Here is a 21572-nt window from a genome sequence, read left to right as displayed (position 1 = left end):
TTTTTGTACTGTACTTTTATCATTATTTTTAGTGTACCCTTACTACTCATAAAGAATAATTTGCCATAAAACATGCTGTGTTACACTGGCAAAAGCCTAATGCATCTCCTATACCCTGTTTGCTTTGATTGCATGCTTCTTTATTTTTCTTGATTTAATGTTGCTTCATACAGTAAGGTGCTGTACAGACTTCTAGCCTAGGAACAATGAACTATACCATATAGCTTTGGTCTGTAGTATACTATACCATCTAGAGTTGTGTCAGTTCACTCTGTGATGTTTCAAACTATGATGAAATTGCTAAATGAGTCATTTCTCAGAACATATTCTGCCAGAAAAACAGAAACAAGAAATCAAGCCATTAACAAAAGTGTAAGCCAATAATAATGAATTAAAAAATGCAAAAAAACAATAGAAATAATTAAAAAGCTTTTTCACCAAAACCCTGATAAAGTACATAAACCACTGGCTAATTTAATAAGAAGAAAGAAAGCACAAACAATTAGAAATGGAGAAAGGGAAAAGTGCCACAGATATGGAAAAATTTGAAAATAATTATGTGAGAATATTACAGGGTGCAGCCAAGAGGGGGGACCCCAAATGGGCATTTGAAATGGGGTCCAGAACTTAAGGTGTCCAGGAGATTTTAAAATGTCTCCAACCCCCGCCCCCATGGTGTGGGTTGGGGGAAGGGACAAATAGAGCAGGGCCATTGAGAGCTGTTTTGCATAGCAACAGCCTTGCAGCTACCCTCTGGTGTGGTCATTTAACATATCTATAGCCTTTGGCTGGTTGCATGGATATGTTAAATAGCTGTGATCATCTCTGAGCCAGGGGAATGGGAAGTAACTTCCCCACCAAGACGTGACTGGGGGCAGATCCCCCAAGCTACAGCGCCTGCTGTGGGAGCTCAGAGAAGATTGGCTCCAGGACATGGGGCCACACCTGCCCAGACTCATGATGGCAGACCAGTAAAGCTAGAAGGATATGAATTCTGGCATGTGAAGCCGAGTGTGGGAGGAGTCGGAAATGAGGCTGCAGAGGAAGATTGGCCGCGGGGATTTAAAACCCAGACTCCCGTGGCCCTGAGAGAGAGAACCATGCGCAGCCCTGAGAGAGAGAACCATGCACAGCCCTGAGAAGGAGAACCACGCTGCTTTAGGAAAGAGAGCCATGCGCAGCCCTGAGGGAGAGAACCATGTGGCTTTAGCAGAATAGGGAGGACCTCAGCCATCGAGGGAGAATCATGCTGCTTTAGGAGAGAGAACCATGTGGCTTTGGCAGAATAGGGAGGACTTCAGCCATTGAGAGAGAACCATGCTGCTTTAGGAAGGAGAGCCATGCGCAGCCCTGAGAGAAGAGAGAACCATGTGGCTTTAGCAGAATGGGGAGGACCTCGGCCATTGAGAGGAGAATCGTGCTGCTTTAGGAGAGAGAACCATGCGGCCTTGACAGAGTGGAGACTCCCGCCGCTTTAGAAGGGGAACCACCACCTGGCTTTAGCAGAGATCCCGGCGACTCAGCTGAGGGTGCCGGGAACCCAGGGAGGTCTCCCAGTCGAGATGGAGGACTAACTGGGAAGAACCAGAGGACTGCCTGAGCCATGGACTTCTATTTCCTTTCCTGAGATACGGTACTCTGGACTGGGCAAAGGGGGAAGGAAGGAAGGACTGTGTCTGTGGGTGTTTTTAGGGACTTTAGGGTTTTTTATAAAGACATTAGGTCACTACTTTAAGTTAGTATAGCATCAAATAAACATTTCCTTTCCTTTTCACGAATCTCTGGCATTGAGAGACGTCTTTCCTCTGGCGGCGGACATAACGGACCCGGGGCCTTCTTTCAATAATAGTATATTGTCCCAGGCCCCCCCCCCCTTGTTTGCTCTGTAACAAGAAGACTTTGCTCAACCTTGTAAAAATACGCCTCAAATCTGGATGAAATAGATGATTTTCTGTGAAAATATAAGTTTTTACAAATTGGCTCCAGAATGGAATTTTTTAAGTAATAATAAGTCAATTATCATTGAAAATAATCTAGTCATACTAAAGAGCTGTCTTTCCCCCAAAACAGCTTCAAAGAACATTATAAAGTATTTTCTCTCAAACGTTCAAGTAATAATTCATCTGAATGTCTTTCAGTTGTTCCTGAGGTTAGAAAAAGGAAGCTTCTAAACTCTTGTTACAAAGTTAATGTAACATAGAAATGAAATCATACAAAAATAGCCTCTAAAGGAAACCATGAATTATCTGATTTATATATATATAAATTATATATAATTTATAATTATAATTTATAATTTATAATGTATATATATATATATTTACACACACACACAAAAAGATTCTACAGAAAATATTGGTAATTAGAATCTGCATGTAAAGAATAATACACAAAGATGATTTGGCATACTTTTTAGGAATTCAATAATGTTTAGTGTTAGAAAGTGTTTATATAATTTGCCACATTAATAAGTTCAGGAAACAGTGTTAGTTTGATCCTACTGTGTTGATCCCATTTTTCATAGACATACAATTTTCCACAAGGATACAAAAGAAAGAGTGAGACTAAGAAATTAGTTCAAGGTAAGGAAGGCAGGGCATATATAAATTTTCTATTAAAATGGTTATTTTGTAGTGTACTTCTGCCATTTCCAGGATTTCTTCTCTTCTCTAATCTTAGAGACCTAAGTCTTCTTTACATTTACTAAGCATTTGTGGGAAAACACCTGAGTGATGCAACTTGGTGGACAGGCAGAAAGTTGCTGTAAAAATATTACCCCAATTCCTCCTATGGTTTCTACCTGAAGGTCTATTATTAGAGATTGATTTCTTCAGTTTATATGCTCCTGCACTCTGCATTATAAATGCAAATTCTACAATTCACATAATAATTTCAGTAATAATAGAGTGTTAAAATGAGTATTGGGAGTAGATGTTTGTAGGTAATGGTTGGGACTTCATAGTGAACAGTCAGATTTAAATCATATCTGTAAGATTCAATAATTCTTTAGCCTCTTTAAGCTGAATAAAATAAAAATTATGAAGTCACCGACTTCATAGGGTTGCTATGTAGAGTGACACAATGAAAGTATTTAGAATAATGATTTGCATGCATTAAACTTTTGGTAGCTATGCAGTAGATGTAAGCAATTATTAGAAATGAATCAAAAGAAATCTGTTGAACACTAGCTGTGTGACATAGGCATCATGCAGAATACCCATACACACAAGATATGTTCTTTGTTCCTAAGGAGTTTGTCCTAAACCTATGGAGATAGCAGATATGATTTTCTTTTAATCATAAACTCAGAATGTACAAATATATTCTAAATACTGGCAAAGACTAGAACTAATGAAGTGGGAAAAGTCATGAAGAGAGGAGAGGTAGGGAGTCTAAAATTAAATGTCAGTCCTGCATTTAGAGAGAGACAATAGCATGTAGAGTCCTGATTTGTCTATTTTGTAAAGAAAATTAAAGACAGCAAAGAGGATCGAGTCTGTAAGACACAATTTGAACTCACCACTGCCACATCACTGGTACAATTACAACACAGAGTTATAATCTGATTTTACAGTTCTTACTTTTTCTTATAGATTTTCTCTGAAGCTGTTAGCATTTAGAAATAGGTTATTAAGTTTTTCCCTTCTCAGTATTCAATATTTCCCTTATGACACTTTCATCATTTCTACTGTGAAAAAATGCAGTGCTTACAGTAATTATCTTTAAAATTTACATAATACAATAAATTATTAAAGTCTACTTACATCATGCCCTTTGGTATAGTTTTATCGTTTCACTTTTGATGAAAAATGAACAAATCAGGTTCAATTTCATTATATTAGCAAGGACATCTTTTTCGATTGTTTTGCTCCTATTTAAGCCTTTTAGCATTGTGACTTCAAGAGATTTGGCACCATCAATACATCAATTTTTACAGAAAGATGGGAGATTTTCTGTGACCCATTATTTTTAAACATGTCTGTATACACTTTCAGTTAGATCCTGACCAAGTGTGCACAAAAGTAATAACTGTGGGTGCAAGGGTTAGCTATAATTGGGATACTCGATTTTAATGCTAATAAGAATTATTTTCAGATACTGAGTTGGTAAGAATGAGATTACTGATATATTTCCTGTCTCCATTGGTACTGGCTCAAGACTAGGACATGTCTATGCTAGAAGATAGAGCCCATCAGTGAGATCAGTTTCAGGGAGCAGAAGAAGACAAAGGCAGGGAATACTAGAAAGATCCATAACAAATGTCATCTCCTTTATAAAGACTTCTTTCATCTTCACAACCTGATGTGTGCTGTCTATCTTTTGAACTCAACATAAAATTGCATCTATATATCTTGATATTAATACTGAATGTCAATTATGTGCCATTCACTAAGCTCTGCACTTATATGCATATTTAATCATACACAATAGAAACTTCAATCCTTGGTGGCAAAGATTATACTCAGACTTAATTGTACCATGAAGATAATGTGGATCATTAAAATATTCAGACCTATTTTAAAATGTGACATTTTGGTAATATTCAATGTCTACAACTGGAGTATAATTCCCTATACAATAAGAATTATATCTCTACATATATCCAAATGAATAAATATTCTGTGAATGACTGACTGGATAAGAATATACCATATTGTCTTTATGACTATAGCTTTAAAAAGTTGTCAGTCCTCCAACTTTATTCTTTTATGTTGTGTTGGCTCTTTTGGGTCTTTCACCTCCAATAAACTTCAGAGTTAGTTTGTCAATAACTTTTTGAGAATGCATTAGATCTATAAATCAAGTTGAGGACAGCTGACATCTTGACAATACTGAATTTTTCTATCCATCATTTTCTAAAGTGAAAGATTACATTGTTTATTTTAGATGTTTCCTCATTTCTAATATAAATACTTAATGCTATAAATTTCCCTATAAAACTTGCTGCATTCCTCACATTTTGATAAGTTACATTTTAATTTTCATGTAGTTTAAAATATGTTAAAATTTCTCTTGAGATTTCTTCTTTGACCCATGTGTTATTTAGAATGTATTATTTAAACTCCAAGTATTTGAGGATTATTCAACTATCCTTCTGTTGATTTCTACTTTAATTTCATTTGTGACTTTAGAAGAGACATTACTTTGGATAATATGGACCTTTTAATGATGTTAATTCTTCCTATCCATGAGTACAGTATGTGCTTCCACTTATTTGTTTCTTCTTTAATTTCTTTCTTCAGTGTCTTAAATTTTCTAAGTATAGGCCTTTTACATCCTTTGTTAGGTTTATTCCTTGATATTTGATTGCTTTGGTAGCAAATGTGAATGAGATTTTTTAATTTTACCTTTCTGTTAGTTCCTTATTGACATATAAAAATGCACCCGATTTCTACATATTAACCTTGTATCCTGCTACTTTTCTGAATTCATTTATCAGTTCTAGTATTTCCTGGTGGGATCTTTGGGTTTTTCTCTGTACTGAATATGTCATCTGAAAATAATGGCAGTTTTATTTCTTACTTTCCAATTTGGATGCTTTTTATTTCTTCTTCTTATCTGATTTATATTTCTAGGACTTCCATTACTGTGTTGAATAAGAGAGATGAAAGCGGACATCCTCTTCTTGTTCCCAATATTAAGGGGAACACTTCTAGTTTTTCTCCATTGAGACTGATGCTGGCAATGGGTTTGTCATAGATGGCCTTTATTATATTTAGACATGTTTGCTCTAGTCTCACTTTGATGAGAATTGGCTGGATTTTATCAAATGTTTTTTTCTGCATCTATTGATATGATCATGTGGTTTTTATCCAGCATTTTATTTATATGGTGAATAACATTTATTGATATGTGGATGTTGTACCAACCCTGCACTCCATGAATAAATTCCACTTGATCATGGTGTATGATCTTTTTGATGCATTGTTGTATACTGTTTGCTAATATTTTGTTGAAGACTTTAGTGTCTATGTTCATCAGGGATATTGGCCTGTAATTTTCTTTTTTACAGTGTCTTTGTTCAGTTTCAGAGTTAGGATAATGCTGACTTCATAAAATGATTTTGAGAGGCTTCCCTCCTCTTGACTTTTAAGAAATAGTTTGAGAAGGAGAGCTCTTAGTTCTTCTCAAAATGTTTGCTAAAATTTAACTATAACCCCATCTGGTCCAGGGTCTTTGTTTGTTGGGAGTTTTTTGATCACTGCTTCAATTTAATTATGTGTAATCTGTCTATTAAGATTCTCTGATTCTTCCTGATTTAGTTTTGGAAGATTCTATGTTTCTAAGAACTTATGCAGTTCATCCAGGTTGTACAGGTTGTTGGCATATAGCTGTTCATAAAATTTTCTTACAATCCTTTGTATTTCTTTAGTATTCGTTGTTTTTTTTTCTCTTCTTTCATTTCTGAATCTATTTATTTGGGTCTTCTTTCTTTTTTATCAATGAGTTTGGTTAAGATTTTGTCAATCTTCTTCATTTTTTCAAGGAACCGGCTCTTGGATTCATTGACCTTTCTATCTATACATCCAATGCAATTCCTATCAAGATTCCACTGACATATTTTATAGAACTAGAACAAATATTTCAAAAATTTACATGGAACTGTAAAAGGCCTCAGGTAGCAATAGTGATTCTGAGAAAGTACAAAGTTGGAGGAATCAGGCTACCTAATATGGAACTTTACTAAAAGGCCATAGTAATCAAAATATCTTGGTACTGACATAAAAATAGACACATAGATCAATGGAACAGAATAGAGAGCTCAGAAATAAACCCACACCTTTAGAATCAATTAATATTCAACAGAAGAAGCAAGCAGATACAATGGGCAAATGTTAGTTTATTCAATAAACATCATTGGGAAAATTGGACAGATAACATGCAGATAAATGAAACTAGACCAGCTTCTTACACTACTCACAAGAATAAATTCAAAATGAATGAAAGACTTAAATGTTAGACCCCAAACCATAAAAATCATAGAAGCAAACACAGGCAACAGATTTTTGGACATTGTTCAAAACATTAAATTATCAAATATATCTCCCCAGGCAAGGAAAACAAAAGAAAAAATAAACAAATAGGATTACATTAAAGCAAAAAGTCTTTGCACAGCAAAAGAAATACTTAACAAAATAAAAAGACAACTCACAGAATGGGACAACACATTTGCTGATCCAACTAACATGGGATTAATATCCAAATTTATACAGAACTCACAAAACTGAACACTAAAAAAAAAAAAAGAAAAGAGCCCTGGCTGGTGTAGCTCAGTGGATTGAGTGCAGGCTGCGAACCAAAGCATTGCAGGTTTGATTCCCAGTCAGGTCACATGCCTGGGTTGCAGGCCACGGCCCTCAACAACCACACATTGATGTCTCTCTCTCTCTCTCTCTCTCTCTCTCTCTCCCTCCCTCCCTCCCTTCCCTCTCTAAAAATAAATAAATAAAATCTTTTCAAAAATTCTAAAAGAAAAAAAAGAAAAACAAAAGAAAATTCTCACCCAATTTTAAAAAAGAGCAAAGACTGGCAGGGATATGGAAAAAGGAACCCTTTTACACTGTTGGTGAGAATGCAGATTGGTGCATCCAGTGTGGAAAGCAGTATGGAGATACCTCCAAAAAATTAAAAATGGATCTGCCTTTTGACTCAGCGATCCCACTTCTGGGATCTGAAGGGACCCAAAGAATAATTCAAAAGAACATAAGCACCCCTTTGTTCATTGCAGCATTGTTTACAATAGTCAGGATATGGAAGCAGCCCATGTGTCCATCAGTAAATGAGTGGATAAAACAATTGTGGAACATTTACACTATGTAGTATTGCTCAGCAGTAGAAATAGAAAATTTTACCAATTGTGTCAGCATGGGTAGACTTTGAGAACATTATGCTAAGTGAAATAAGTCAGTCAATGAAAGACAAATACTATATGCTTTCACCCATATGTGGAATCTAATGAACAAACTGAACTAACAAGGAAAATGGGGACGGACTCATAGATGGAGAGGAAGATGACAGCTAATGTGGGAGAGGAGTTGATGATGTGGAAGCATTGAGTAAAAAGGAAAAAGGACTTGTAGACATGGAAAACAGTGTGGTGATTGCTGGTGCAGGGGCAAGGAGAGCATAAAGGGACTAAATGGTAATGGGAAAACACTATTAAAAAGAAAAAGAATAGATATTGCATGATTTCTATTTTTAAATATGTTAAGGTGTGTTTTATGGCCCCAAATGTGGTCTTAGTGAATGTTCTATGTGTGATTGAGAAGAGTATGTATTTTGTTGTTAAAGAATTAATAGTCTATACATATCAGTTAAGCTCAACTATGTCATTACTCATTTTCTCCCTGATGCATCTGTCCATTTCTTATAGAGAAATGCTGTAGTCTCCAATAATAAAGCTCTGTTCCTCTAGCTCTCTTTACAGCTTTATCAGTTTTTCCCTCATGTGTTTTTTATAGAGCTTTTTAAAGCTTTTCCTATTTACGTTTAGAGGGTAATGGAGGGATAAAGAGAGGGAGAGAAACCTCAATCGGTTGCCTTTTGCATAGGCCCAGCTGAGGACTGGTCCCACAACCCAGGCATGTGCCCTCACTGTGCATTGAACAGGCAACCTTTTTCTTTGCAGGATGACACTCAGCCAACTGAGCTACACAGGTGGTCATAGTTGCTTCACCTGTTTTGATGTTTTCTTGTTATGCACAAACACATTAAGGACTGTTCTATCTTCTTGGAGAACTGGCTTGACATCATGTAATTCCCTCTTTACCCTTCATAAATTTCCTTGCTCTGAAGTCAGCAGTATCTAAAATTAATATAGCCACTTTCACTTTCTTTTGATCAGTCTTATCTCTAACAATTATTAGTGATATCTATTTCCATCCCTTTACTTTTAATCTATATGTGTCTATATTTAACATGGGTTTCTTGTACACAATGTAAAGTTGGGGACTTGTTTATTTTTTTTCAACAAAACTTAAAATGTTATTGAATGATAATACGGGAGATCTAAATTAATGGAAAGGTATTAAGAAGTTTATTCTTTACAAGAAACATTATAGACATGTCAATTCTCCCCAAATTGCACCCAGGGCAGCAAAAACTGTCCTCATATTGCCAATGTGTTCATCTTTCAATAATAAAAATTTAGAAAAGAAGGTGAGATAATTTATTTTAAGTGTAAATGAGTAATTTTAAAATATTCTTAGTGAAAGATTTTTAAGTATATTTTATTGATCATGCTACCACAGTTGTCCCATTTCCCCCCTTATTCCTCTCTTCCCTGCACCCACCCTCCTACCAGCATCCCCCCCACTTAGTTCATGTCCGTGGGTCATGAATGAATATAAGTTCTTTAGTTTCCCAATTTCCCATACTCTGCTCAACCTCCCCCTGTCTATTTTGTGCCTACCATTTTTGCTTCTTATTCCCCATACTTCCCCCCCACATTCTCCTCACCCCACTACCTCTCCTGGCTTATAACACTCCATGTGATCTCCATTTCTGTGATTCTGTTCCTGTTCTAGTTGTTTGCTTAGTTTTTGTTTTTTAGGTTCAGATGTTGATAGTTGTGAGTTTCTTGTCATTTCAGTTTTCATTGTTTTTATCTCCCTTTCTTTTTTAAGCTCCTTTAACATTTCATATAATAATAGCTTGGTGATGATGAATTCCTTTAACTTGACCTTATCTGGGAAGCAGTTTATCTGCCCTTCCATTCTAAATGAAAGCTTTGCAGTATAGAGTAACCTTGGATGTAGATCCTTGCTTTTCATGACTTTGAATACTTCTTTCTAACCCCTTCTTGCTTGCTAGGTTTCTTTGGAGAAATCAGTCTTATGGGCACTCCTTTGTAGGTAACTGTCTTCTTTTTTCTTCCTTCTTTTAGGACTCTCTCCTTATCTTTAGTCTTGGGTAATGCAATTATAATATGCCTTGGAATGTGTTTCCCAGGGTACAGCTTCTTTGGGACTCTCTCAGCTTCCTAGACTTCCTGGGAGTCAATTTGATTTGCCAGACTGGGAAAGTTCTCCTTAATTATTTTTCCTTCTTTTTTTAGACAATTGTTCTTTCTGTTGCATAAACTTTGTTTAAATAATTCATAGCTACATAATCAAGATCCCACACACAAACTATAAAATATTTTATCTGTCCATGCCAAAGGCATTTAAAATATTTAGAGTTATGTATTCAGAGATCTTTCTCTTTTTACTTACAAATTATTTCATATTCTTTACACCACACAACAGATTTCAGGTTTAAAAGTCAACAAAGAAACAATGGAACATAGACTTTAAACAATAAAAAATAAACAATATAACATTTACAACTCTTCCCCTCCCTTTTTTCTTGCTGCAGGATGGAAATGTCTTTTTACAAAACTAGTATTTACAGAACTAGTATTAAATTATGATGTTAGTGGGATTTGTTATATGTTTTGAATTTCAGTGAAACAATATGAAATATGAAAGAGACATTATGGAAAACATCTTATTATTGTGTTGACTATTCAAGGTATCAAAAGCATCCAGATATGCAGGCACAGGCATCCTAGGTGCCTTCTGAAGCTCCTGATGAAAAAGAGCATCTCTGACATCCAAAGGGTTCTTAGAATCTCTAGCAGAGAACTCCCCAGAGTATATCAGGCTACAGAACAATGAAAATATGTCCTTCATTTATTTCTTCAAATAAATTTTTAAATATTTTTACTGTTATTGAAGTAGTTTTCTGCCTTTTCCCCCACCCCTCCCCTCCACCCCAGACCTCCTCATCTCCCTCCCCTGTTTCCACACCCCCCTTGTTATTGTCCATGTGTCCTTTATAATGTTCCTGCAAACCATTCACCATTTTCCCCTATACTCCACTCACCTCTGGCCACTGTCAGCATGTTCTCAATTTCAGTGTCTTTGGTTATATTTTTATTGCTTGTTCATTTGGTTGATTAGGTTCCTGTTAAATGTGAGATCATATAGTATTTGCTTTTCATCACCTGGATTATTTCACTTAGCACAATACTCTCCAGGTCCATCCATGCTGTGGCAAAAGGTAGAAGCTCCTTCTCTCTTTTTGCTGTGTATGATTCATGATTCCATTGTGTAAATGTACCATAGTTTTTTTATCCACTCATTTACTGATGGGCATTTAGGTTGCTTAGAGTACTTGGCTATTATGAATTGTGCTGCTATGAACATTGGGGTACATAGATCCTTTTGGATTGATGATTCAGGGTTCTTAGGATATAATCCTAGCAGTGAAATTGCTGGAACAAAAGGCAGTTCCAGTTTTAATTTTCTGAGGAAATTCCATACTGTTTTCAATAGTGCTTGCACAGTCTGCAATCCCACCAACAGTACACTGGGGTTCCTTTTCCTCCACAACCTCTCCAACACTTGTTTGTTTCTTTGTTTATGATGGTCATTCCCAATGGTGTAACGTGGTATCTCATTGTGGTTTTAATTTGCATCTCTCTGATAGCTAGCGATACTGAGCATCTCTTCATATGTTTCTGGACCCTCTGTGTGTCCTCCTTGGAGAAGGGCCTGTTCAAGTCCTTTGCCCATTTTTTTAATTGGGTTACTTATCTTCTTGGAGTGGAGTCATGTGAGTTCTCTATATATTTTGGAGATCAAACCCTTGTCTGAAGTATTATTGGCAAATATGTTTTCCCATACGGTTGGCTCTCTTTTCATTTTAATGCTGTTTTCTTTAGCCATGCAGAAGCTTCTTATTTTGATGAGATCCCATTTGCTTATTCTTTCCATTATATCCCTTGCTCTAGGGGATCTATCAGTGAAAATATTGCCATATGGAATGTCTGAGATTTTCCTGCCTATGTTCTCCTCTAGGACTTTAATGGTGGCATGACTTATATTTAAATCTTTTATCCACCTTGAATTTATTTTTGTGTATGGTGTAAGTTGGTGCTCGAGTTCATTTTTTTTTTTTTGCATGTAGTTGTCCAGCTCTCCCAACACCATTTGTTGAAGAGGCTATTTTTACTCCATTTTATACTGCTGCCCCTTTGTCAAACATCAATTGACTATAGAGACTTGGATTTATTTCTACACTTTCTGATGTCTTCCATTTTTCTATGTATCTTTTCTGATGCCAGTGCCAAGTTGTTTTGATTATAGTGGCCTTGTAATTCAGTTTGATATTAGCTATTGTAATCCCTCCTAGATTGCTCTTCACCCTCAAAATTGCTGCAGCTATCCAAGGTTGTTTATGATTCCATATAAATTTTTGAAGTTTTTCTTCTATATCTGTGAAATATGACATTGGTAATTTAATAGGTATTGCATTCAATCTATAAATTGATTTGGGTAGTATGAACATTTTGATGATGTTAATTCTTCCAATCCATGAACACAATATATGTTTCCATTTGTTTGTGTCTGCCTTAATTTCTTTCTTTAGTGTTGTGTAGTTTTCTCAGTAAAGGTCTTTTACCTCCTCAGTTAGGTTTATTCCTAGGTATTTTATTTTTGTTGTTGTTGTTGTTACTATATCAAATGGTATTTTTTTCCTGATTTCTGCTTCTGATGTTTTACTGTTGGTATACAAAAGTGTCTATGATTTCTGAATATTGGCTTTGTAGCCCACTGTTTTTGCCAAATTCATTTATTAGGTCAAGCAGTTTTTTGGTGGAGTCTAAAAGGTTTTCTATATATACTATCATGTCACCTACAAACACTGATGGTTTTTTCCTCTTTTCCAACTTGGATGCCTTTCATTTCATTTTCTTGTCTGATCGCCATGGCTAGGGCTTCTAATAGTATATTGAATAAAAGTGTTGAAAGTGGACAACCTAATCATGTTCCTGATCTTAGTGGGAAAGGTTTTAGTTTTTGCCCATTGAGTATGATGTTGGCTGTAGGTCCCTTATATATGGCCTTTATAATGTTGAGGAATGCTTCCTCTATTCTAACTTTGCTGAGTGTTTTCATCATAAATGGGTGCTGTACCTTAAATACTTTTTCCACATCTATTGATGTGATCATGTGATTGTTGTCTTTGCATGATGTATTACATTTATTGATTTGTGAATACTGTACCATCCTTGCATCCTTGGGATGAATCCCACTTGATCATGATGTATGATCTTTTTGATGTATTTTTGGATGTGGTTTGTCAATATTTTGTTGAGGATTTTAGCACCTATGTCCATCAGTGATATTGGCCTCAAGTTTTGTTTCTTTGTTGTGTCTTTATCTGTTTTGGGGATTAGGATGATGCTGGCTTCATAAAAATAGTTTGGGAATCTTCCATCTACTTGGATTTTTTTTTTTGAATAATCTGTGAAGGATAGGGGTTAGCTCTTCCTTAAATGCTTTATAGAATTCTCCTGTGAAACTGTCCAGTCCAGGGCTTTTGTGTGTTGGGAGTTTTTTGATTACTGTTTCAATTTCTTTCTGCTGTTACTGGTCTGTTCAGGCTTTCTGCTTCTTCTTCATTGAGTTTTACAAAATTATGTTTTTTAAGAAATTTGTCCATTTCACCTAGGTTTTCAAATATTTTTGGCATGTGGTTGTTCCTAGTAATTTCTTATGATCCTTTCTATTTCTCTGGTATCAGTTGTAATGTATCCTCTTGCATTTCTGATTGTGTTTCCTTGTGTCCTCTCTGTTTTTTTTTTCTTCATTAGTCTGCTTAAAGGCTTGTCTATTTTGTTTGTCTTTTCAAAGAACCAGCTTCTGGATTTATTGATCCTTAGAATTGTGTTTTTAGACTCTATGTCTTTTAATTCTGCTCTAATCTTGTGTATTTCCTTCCTTGTACTTGCTCTGGGCTCTCTTTCTTGTTGTTCCTTGAGTTCCTGTAGGTGTAGGGTTAGGTTTGTTAGGTTGTTTATTTGAAATGTTTCCTCTTTTTTTTTAAGGTAGGCTTGTATCACTATGAACTTCCCTCTTAGGATTGCCTTCTTTGTTTTCCATAAGTTTTGGGTTTTTGTGAGTTCATTTTCAATTGTTTCCAGGAACTTTTTGATTTCCTCCTTGATCTAACTCTTGACCCATTCATTATTTAGTAGCATGCTATTCAATCTCCACAATTTCAGTGTTTTTGAGTTTTATCCTTGGCATTGTTTTGTAGTTTCAGTCCCTTGTAGTCAGAGAAAATGCTTGATATTATTTCAATTTTCTTGAATTTGTTGAGACTTGTTGTGTGCCCTACCATGTAGTCTATCTTTGCAAATGTTCCATGTGCATTTTAAAATGAATGTGTATTTTCCTTTTTTGGAATGAAGGACGCTCTCTCTATATATCTATATCTATATCTATATCTATATCTATATCTATATCTATATCTATATCTATATCTATCTATCTATATCTATATCATCTATATCTATAATCTATATCTATCTGTCTATCTATCTATCTATCTATCTATCTGTTAAGCCCATTTCATCTAAGGCATTGTTCAATGCCACCATATCTTTGTTGATATTTTGTTTGGAAGATATGTCCATTTTTGACAGTGGGGTGTTAAAATCCCCTACTATAATTGTGTTGCTGTCAATATCTCCCTTGAGTATTATGCAGTGACCTTCTGGGTCTCTTTTTATGGACTTTGTTTTGAAGTCTATTTTGCCTGATACGTCTATTGCTACCCCTTCCTTTTTTTCCTGTCCATTTGCCTGGAAAATTTGTTTCTAGCTCTTTACATTCAGTCTTTGTAGGTCTTCCTTTCTGAGGTGTGTCTCTTGTAGGCAGCATATGTGTGGGTCATGCTTTCTTATCAATTCAGCTATTCTATAAATTTATTGGAGCATTTAATCCACTTACACTTAAGGTTATTATTGATATGATCTTATTCATTGACATTTTTCGTATCTGCATTCCTCTGTCTTTCATTATTTTCCTTCCTTTTCTTGAAGCAGTCTCTTTAAAATCTCTTGCAGAGCTGATTTGGAGGTGTATTCTTTGAGGCTCCTTTTATCTGTAAAGCTCCTTATTTGGCCTTCCATGTTGAGAACCTTGCTGGGTTAAATAGCCTTGGTTGCAGGTCTCTGGTTCTCATTTCTTGGAATATTTCTTGCCAATCTCTTCTGGCTTGGAGTGTTTCCATGGAGAAATCAGCTGCTAATTTTATCAGGGCTCCCTTGTATGGTACTTCCTGTTTCTCCCTTGTTGCCTTTAAAATTCTCTCTTTGTCTTGGAATTTTGCCATTTTAATTATAATGTGTCTTGAAGTGGGCTTCTTTGGCTTCCTCTTGATTGGGACTCTCTGTGTTTCCTGGGTTTGTGTGACATTTTCTCTCATAAATTAGGGAATTTTTCATCATTACTTTTTCAAACAGGTTTTCTTTCTCTTGCTGTTATTCTTGTCATTCTGGTATCCCTGTTATATGTATGTTGTGTTTCATGTTGTCCTTCATTTCCCTTAACCTCTCATCATTCTTTCTGTGCCTCTTTTCATTTGCTTGCTCTTTCTGGGTGTTGTTGTTTTTTCTCTACCTTGGTCTTCAGCTCACTGATCTGATCCTCTCCTTCATCTAGCCTGCTTTTGATACCATCTACTGTGTTCTTCAGTTCAGCAATTATGTTCTTCATTTCCTTTTGGCCTTCATTAATAGTTTCTATTTCTTTTTTCATGTTGATATAGTTTGTAGTGAGTTCTTTGTAGTTTCCCTGTAGTTTCTGGTAATTCATTGTGAGCTCACTGAGCTTCCTGATAACCATTGCTTTGAACTCAATATCTGTTAGTTGAGTTGCCTCTATTTCATTTAGCACTCCTTTTCAGACTTTCTCCTTTCCTTTTATTTGGGGATTGTTTCTTTGTCTTCCCATTGTTTGTGAGACTCTTCTTGTTAGCCTCTGCTTCTTAAATTAATATGTTCTGTTTCCATGGCTTCCTGGTATGAACTTCTATAGTAGAAGACCTTCGAGATTCAGTGGTGCTGTCTCCTTGATCTCCTGAGCTTGCTGGTCTTTGGCTGTCATTTATGTTGGCTATCTGTATGTCTTTGGGTTTTGATTGGTGTTGGGTCTTTCTTTTATGTGTCCTTCCAACCATCTCACTTAACAGAGTAACGGAGGGTCACTCTGTCCACCATGATTTTTATTCTGCTGTGCAGGTGTGGACAGGTTGTATTGAAGCGGATTCTTCTGTGTGTACAAGTTTTTGAGGCTGCTCTCTTGCTCTTGTTCAGTTATTTGGTCTGAGAAATTTCTCCACTATTTTATTTTATTTCCAGATGGATCCTGGATTGAGGTTAGTGTGGCTTCCACTCCCTTCTTCAATTTCTTCTGCTGTTATCTGTTGGTGGTTCCTTTGTTGTCGGGTTTCCTCTTGCAGCAGATATACTGGTGTTATAAGCTCCCACCTGCTCTTTTTTGTGATTGGTTGGATGGGGATAGCAAAATGGTTTAAGCCAGGAGGAGTGTATTCTATGATATTTACAGTACCATGCTGTAGAGAAGAGATAGGAGATCCTTTGTCTATGTATAGTTTTAACCATGATATTTCACTCAACTAGCCACTTTTTAAAAAGGTGGAATGAAGGTAAGATTGTTTTGCAGGGGGGAAAGATTGTGAGTTGAGTCTAGAAAACAGTGAACTCATGGGAGGTAATATTATGAGGTCAGGTGAGAATAAAGGATAGTAAATAGGTGTAGTGTGTTAGAGAATAGAGTTAACCACTACAGTAATAACTTTCTGGAAACCACGAAGTGGGCTGAGATCTGGGAGCAGTGTTGTGTAGTATTTATAATTGTATGAAACAGCTATTATTTACAATAATAATGGAGCAACAATCATATGACAGAATCTATGAGATCTGGATAACAAGAATAGGAAGTACATGACCTAAGTAGTGTGTTATTGGAACACAAGTGGAGTGAAGGATGGAAAATGAAAAATATACTATGAAAGAGAGAACAAGGGAAACCAGTCAAAGAATGCAATTTTACAAACCAAGTGATGAAAACTAAATAGAAAGAAGAGAAATGCAAAAATTCCAATAAAATAAAAGGTGTATGTATAATGAAAAAATGATACATTACAAATATGCAATAACTTGCAAGTTCTCTGGAGTAAAAAAGTGAAGTTTGTTTCACTGTCTCAGTTGTTGGGATGACCCCTTTTGGGGTCTGACTCTGGTCTTTTCCCAGTTCCAGGTTTTATTGTCTCACTTGTGGGAATTCAAAATAAAAGGAAGAAGGAATAAAAAAGGAAAAGAAGGAAGGAAGGAAGAAGGAATTTAAAAAAAAGTCTTCTGCTGGCTTTAAACTGGCCAAGACAGTTCTGCTGCTCTTCCTGGCTGCAAAAGGCTGAGGAGAAATATGAAATTGGTTTCCTGAGCAGCACTCTTCGAAGTTGCCCAGCCTCCAGTCCAGTTCCTCAGTTTGCTGCTGGGCCCCCAGTGCCCTTCTGTGCCCAGTCTATGCCTTTAGTCCACCAGTTGCCCTGTCCTTGAGTTGCACTCATTAGAGGCAACTCATACACCACTTTCTCACTCTTTGCTGTCCTAGATTCTAGGGATTCTCAGCACCCCTTCAGGGTAGTTCAGCCCCTCCCCCCCACTGAGTTAAGTCTTTCTGGGGACTGCTGACTCAGCCCTACAGTTCTACTCTGTGGGGGTGTCTCTGTCTTCCTCTTAGAGTGCCAGTGGGCCCTGCAGGGCCCTGGATGGAGAGGCCAGGTGGGAGGTGCCTGTGGGTGGCAGTTTGAGGTATGCACCATCTCTGGGGCTTTGGAAGTGAGCAAATGGCCAGTGGGAGTAGGGGCGCAGTAGGCAGGGGTGGCTGTTGCTGAGAATTCCCCCAAATGGCTGCTGAGTGCCTTTTTTCTCTTTCTTTTTTGGATAAATTCCTTCTACTAAAGCCTACCGTTCTAAACAAGCACCTGGCCTCTCACACAGCCCCACTCTCCCACTGGACCGAGACTGACCAGGTCAGGGTTCATCACTGCCCAACTCTTCCCAGTCAGTGTCCACAGTCTCAGTGGGTACACATCCCTCCTGCATGTTTGCCACTCCAACCTTATCTCTCCCCTATGACTTTAAGCATCCAGGTCCCTCCTGGTGCTTCTTAAACCTTGTTTGGCAGGGGAGGGAGCTGTTGACCTGGCTTTCTCCCTAGAATCCTGCAGCAGACCTGGCAGGCTTCAGGCCTGGGGCTGCAGCCATCCTGGTTCCTGTGCTGGTCCCAGGGACCTTATTTTATTGAAGCACTCTCCTTACCATCTGATTTTTCAATGTCTTCTACAGTTTTTGGTCTCCAGTCTTCATATATGATGGGATGCTTTTGGCTGTTCACTCTGTTCCTCAGAAGATCAGCTAGGTGTTTCACCCGTGCACAGGGGGAAGTGGACTCTGCTCCCACCTATCTCACAACCATATTCTCCTCCTCAAATAAGTTTTCAATTCCATGTTCTTCTTCTTATCTTTCTGACACCCCTATGATATGGACACTGGAATGTTTAGAGTGGTTCTGGGGGTTCCTAAGCCTCTCCACAATTTTTTGAATTCTTGTTTCTGCATTTTGTTCTGGTTGAAAGTGCATCCCTTCCTTCTTCTCCAAATTGTTGATTTGAGTCCTGGTTTACTTCCCTTCACTCTTAGTTCCATGTATATTTTTCTTTCTTGCACTTTGCATGATTGTGCTGCAGCCTGTCAAGGCCAGACAGTTCCACTCTAGCTTCAAGGAGATGGAAGAAAATACACATAGCTGTAGGGATGCTTGACATTCCTTTATTCACAGGTAGGTGATCCATGCATGCTTCAAGCTGCATATTTAGTGAGAATCCCCTACTGTCTTAAATATTAGAGGGAAACAAATCTGGCAAAAGTCAGAAAATTATATAACACAGCACAACTCTGTGCATTAGCCCACTTCATGTTATGGAAAACATTTATCGGAACCAGTCTCTAGGCTATGAGAACATTACTTATCAGGGTTCCTCAAGGCTAAGGCTATGGGAACACTGCTTCCCTTAGTTACCCAGACACCTGGGTGAGAAAGCCAGACTTCCTCCACTTACTCTACAATCCACCCCTTCTGGGTACCTCACTGTAAAGTCCACATGAGGATATCTTCAGCAAGGTTCCTTTGGCAAGGAGGGCAGAGCCCTGTACCCATAACCCACAATAACAGCATAGGCTATAGGAACAAACAAGCAAAACATGAGCTCTGCTGCCCAGGACAGCAAGAACCCATCACCATTCAGTGGTTAGGGATGCTGAACATTCCTGTAAAGAATTGCCTGCCAGGTGTTCAATGACACAAGACTAGAGGCTAATGCCTGTAATGCTTGACTAACATTGTGGTGGACATCAGGGACATATACACAGCATTCTGCCCCTACTAGGTCACATACCCTACCTTGGGATGCAGTAAGCATATCTAAATCCATATGATTTAGTAAGGCTACTTTTCTTAATTGATACACTTCTTCATTTAACAGGCTTAAGGAATTTTGTGTTGCATTCAGTGCAGGAGCAGTGTGCAAAGCCAACGCAGCTATTTCAGTCTCAGTGACTACAGAAGCAACTTGAGGGAAAAAAAAACAGCTAATGGGTAATACCTCCAGGGAGTATACTATACCCACTGCCATGCTTTAGATGCTTTCCAATTTTCTGGACTGATTACAAGAGTTTTCTGAACTACAGCAGGCAAATAGGGCCATCCCCAAGTACAAAGACGAGTCCAATTTCCAGGCAGGTAAGGCCACCCATATGAGCCACATTCGCAGAAGGCTCCAGTAGGAACTGCAGCCCACACTTCATTGTGTGCCTCCCAGAAATGCTCTAGAGTTTAAATCCGAGTCCAGCCCACCTGGACATGTCCTTTAGGGTTCTTAATGAAAAGGGGAGTTGGTCCAGCCAGTGCCAAGTCCTGAGCTGTGAGCCACTCCGAGGCATCCCATATGGAGTAGCCGCTTAATGGTTGGAGCCATTCATACCGCTGCTTTGCCCCAGCATAAATGGTAATCCAGGAATCATTCTACAAAGGATGTTCACTGTTTCACTGGTCCTGAAGCCAAGTCCAATCTGAGACAGAAGCAGGAGAGATACACCATGGGAAGCTGGCTGATGTGATCAGGAGATGTTCAGTGCAGACCCAGCATACTGGTTGGTTAGCCACTGAGGCATAGGTATGAACCCATTCCACTAAGTTGTTACTTTGTACTCTAAGGACAAAAAGGGCTGTTATAGGCACCAGTAAAGGCAAACCACAACCCTCAGGCAATATACATGCAAGCTTCTGGTCAGCCAATAAGACAGTGGTTGGCAGAGGGGGTTTTCTTGGGTGCAAATACCAGACCTTTCATGTCTCAACTGGGGGCTCAGCATCTACTTGCAATAATAGGAGAGAACTCATAATGGGCCATAAGGAAATCACAGAGGTGCTACAAAGCAGTATTTTGTGGTCTGCTGGCCCTTTTTATGTCACCTTTAAGACTGGGGACCATGTCTCAATAATCTAGAGCATTATTTGTACATTTCTTCCCACCCCTTGAACTCAAGGGGCAACAAGAGCCACCCAACACATGTGAGGGGCTTTTATTTCTCAAGGCCACATCTGAGTGTCCATTTGCACTCACTCCAGGCCCTCCAGAGTGGGTAAGAGAATATTTCCCTGTTTTCCCATTCTAGGTTTCAGCAAAGCATCCTTAGTCTGTGCCTGCAGCTGAATTGGAGCTTCAGTATGGTGGAGCAGTGCTTCCACTGGAGCTGGGACCCCCTCTGACTCCTCTCATTTAGAGTCCAGAGGACAGTCCATAAGCATTTCATCCAACCCCTCAGCATAAGGATGGCAGCTCATAGGACCTGCTTTAAGTGACTATTGTACCGTTCTATCATCCCAGTATCTTGGGGATCATAGGCCACATGAAATTTTCAGTCAATCTGCAAGTCCTAAGCCTATTGTTGTACCAAGGCCTCAGTAAAATATGTCTCCTGATTACTTTCAGTGATTAAGGGTCATTCATATGCAGCACATAACTGCTCCAGTGCAGCAATTACAGCTTTCTGATCTGGGTGCCATGGGGGATAAGAAGCTAGAAGTCCTGTAGCCATGTCCACATCTGTAATAGCATACTTACATCCCTCTGAAGTAGGTAGGGGCTCAATTACATCCACCTGCCACTGGGTCAGTGGTACCTGTCCCTGCACCACCTGTCCAGTAGTTCTCACAGGCATTCAGAGATGCTCTCACAAGCAGACAACACAGGTTTCACAAGCTTCTTGTGCCTCTGCCAATGTAACAGGTGACCCCCAAAATTTGATGGTAGACCACATAATCCCTTGACCAGCATGTAAGAGCTGACAGTGTAGTCACTATGCTACTTACCTTCCTGAGGGACTGGCAGGTACCATTTCTAGCCAACACATCTTGGCTAGAGTATCAGCCTCATCATTCCCAGGGAAGCAAAAGTGCATGTGCAGTAACATGATATACAGTCATTTGTTTCTGGTGGCCTAACTCTCATAAGTCTTGCCACAAAGTCTGTCTCCATGATGGCCTATGCACAAACATCCATTTCTTTGCATGCCATGCGGTGATCCATAATGTTACTCCCCAGTACACCACCCAATTATTTGTGCAAATAGTCAGGGGCAGTTCCTTATT

Source organism: Phyllostomus hastatus, unplaced genomic scaffold (genome assembly GCF_019186645.2).
Source record: "Phyllostomus hastatus isolate PE091 unplaced genomic scaffold, TTU_PhHast_1.1 phas_scaffold_28, whole genome shotgun sequence".
NCBI classification, from domain to species: Eukaryota; Metazoa; Chordata; class Mammalia; order Chiroptera; family Phyllostomidae; genus Phyllostomus; species Phyllostomus hastatus.
This window is presented reverse-complemented; position numbering follows the sequence as displayed.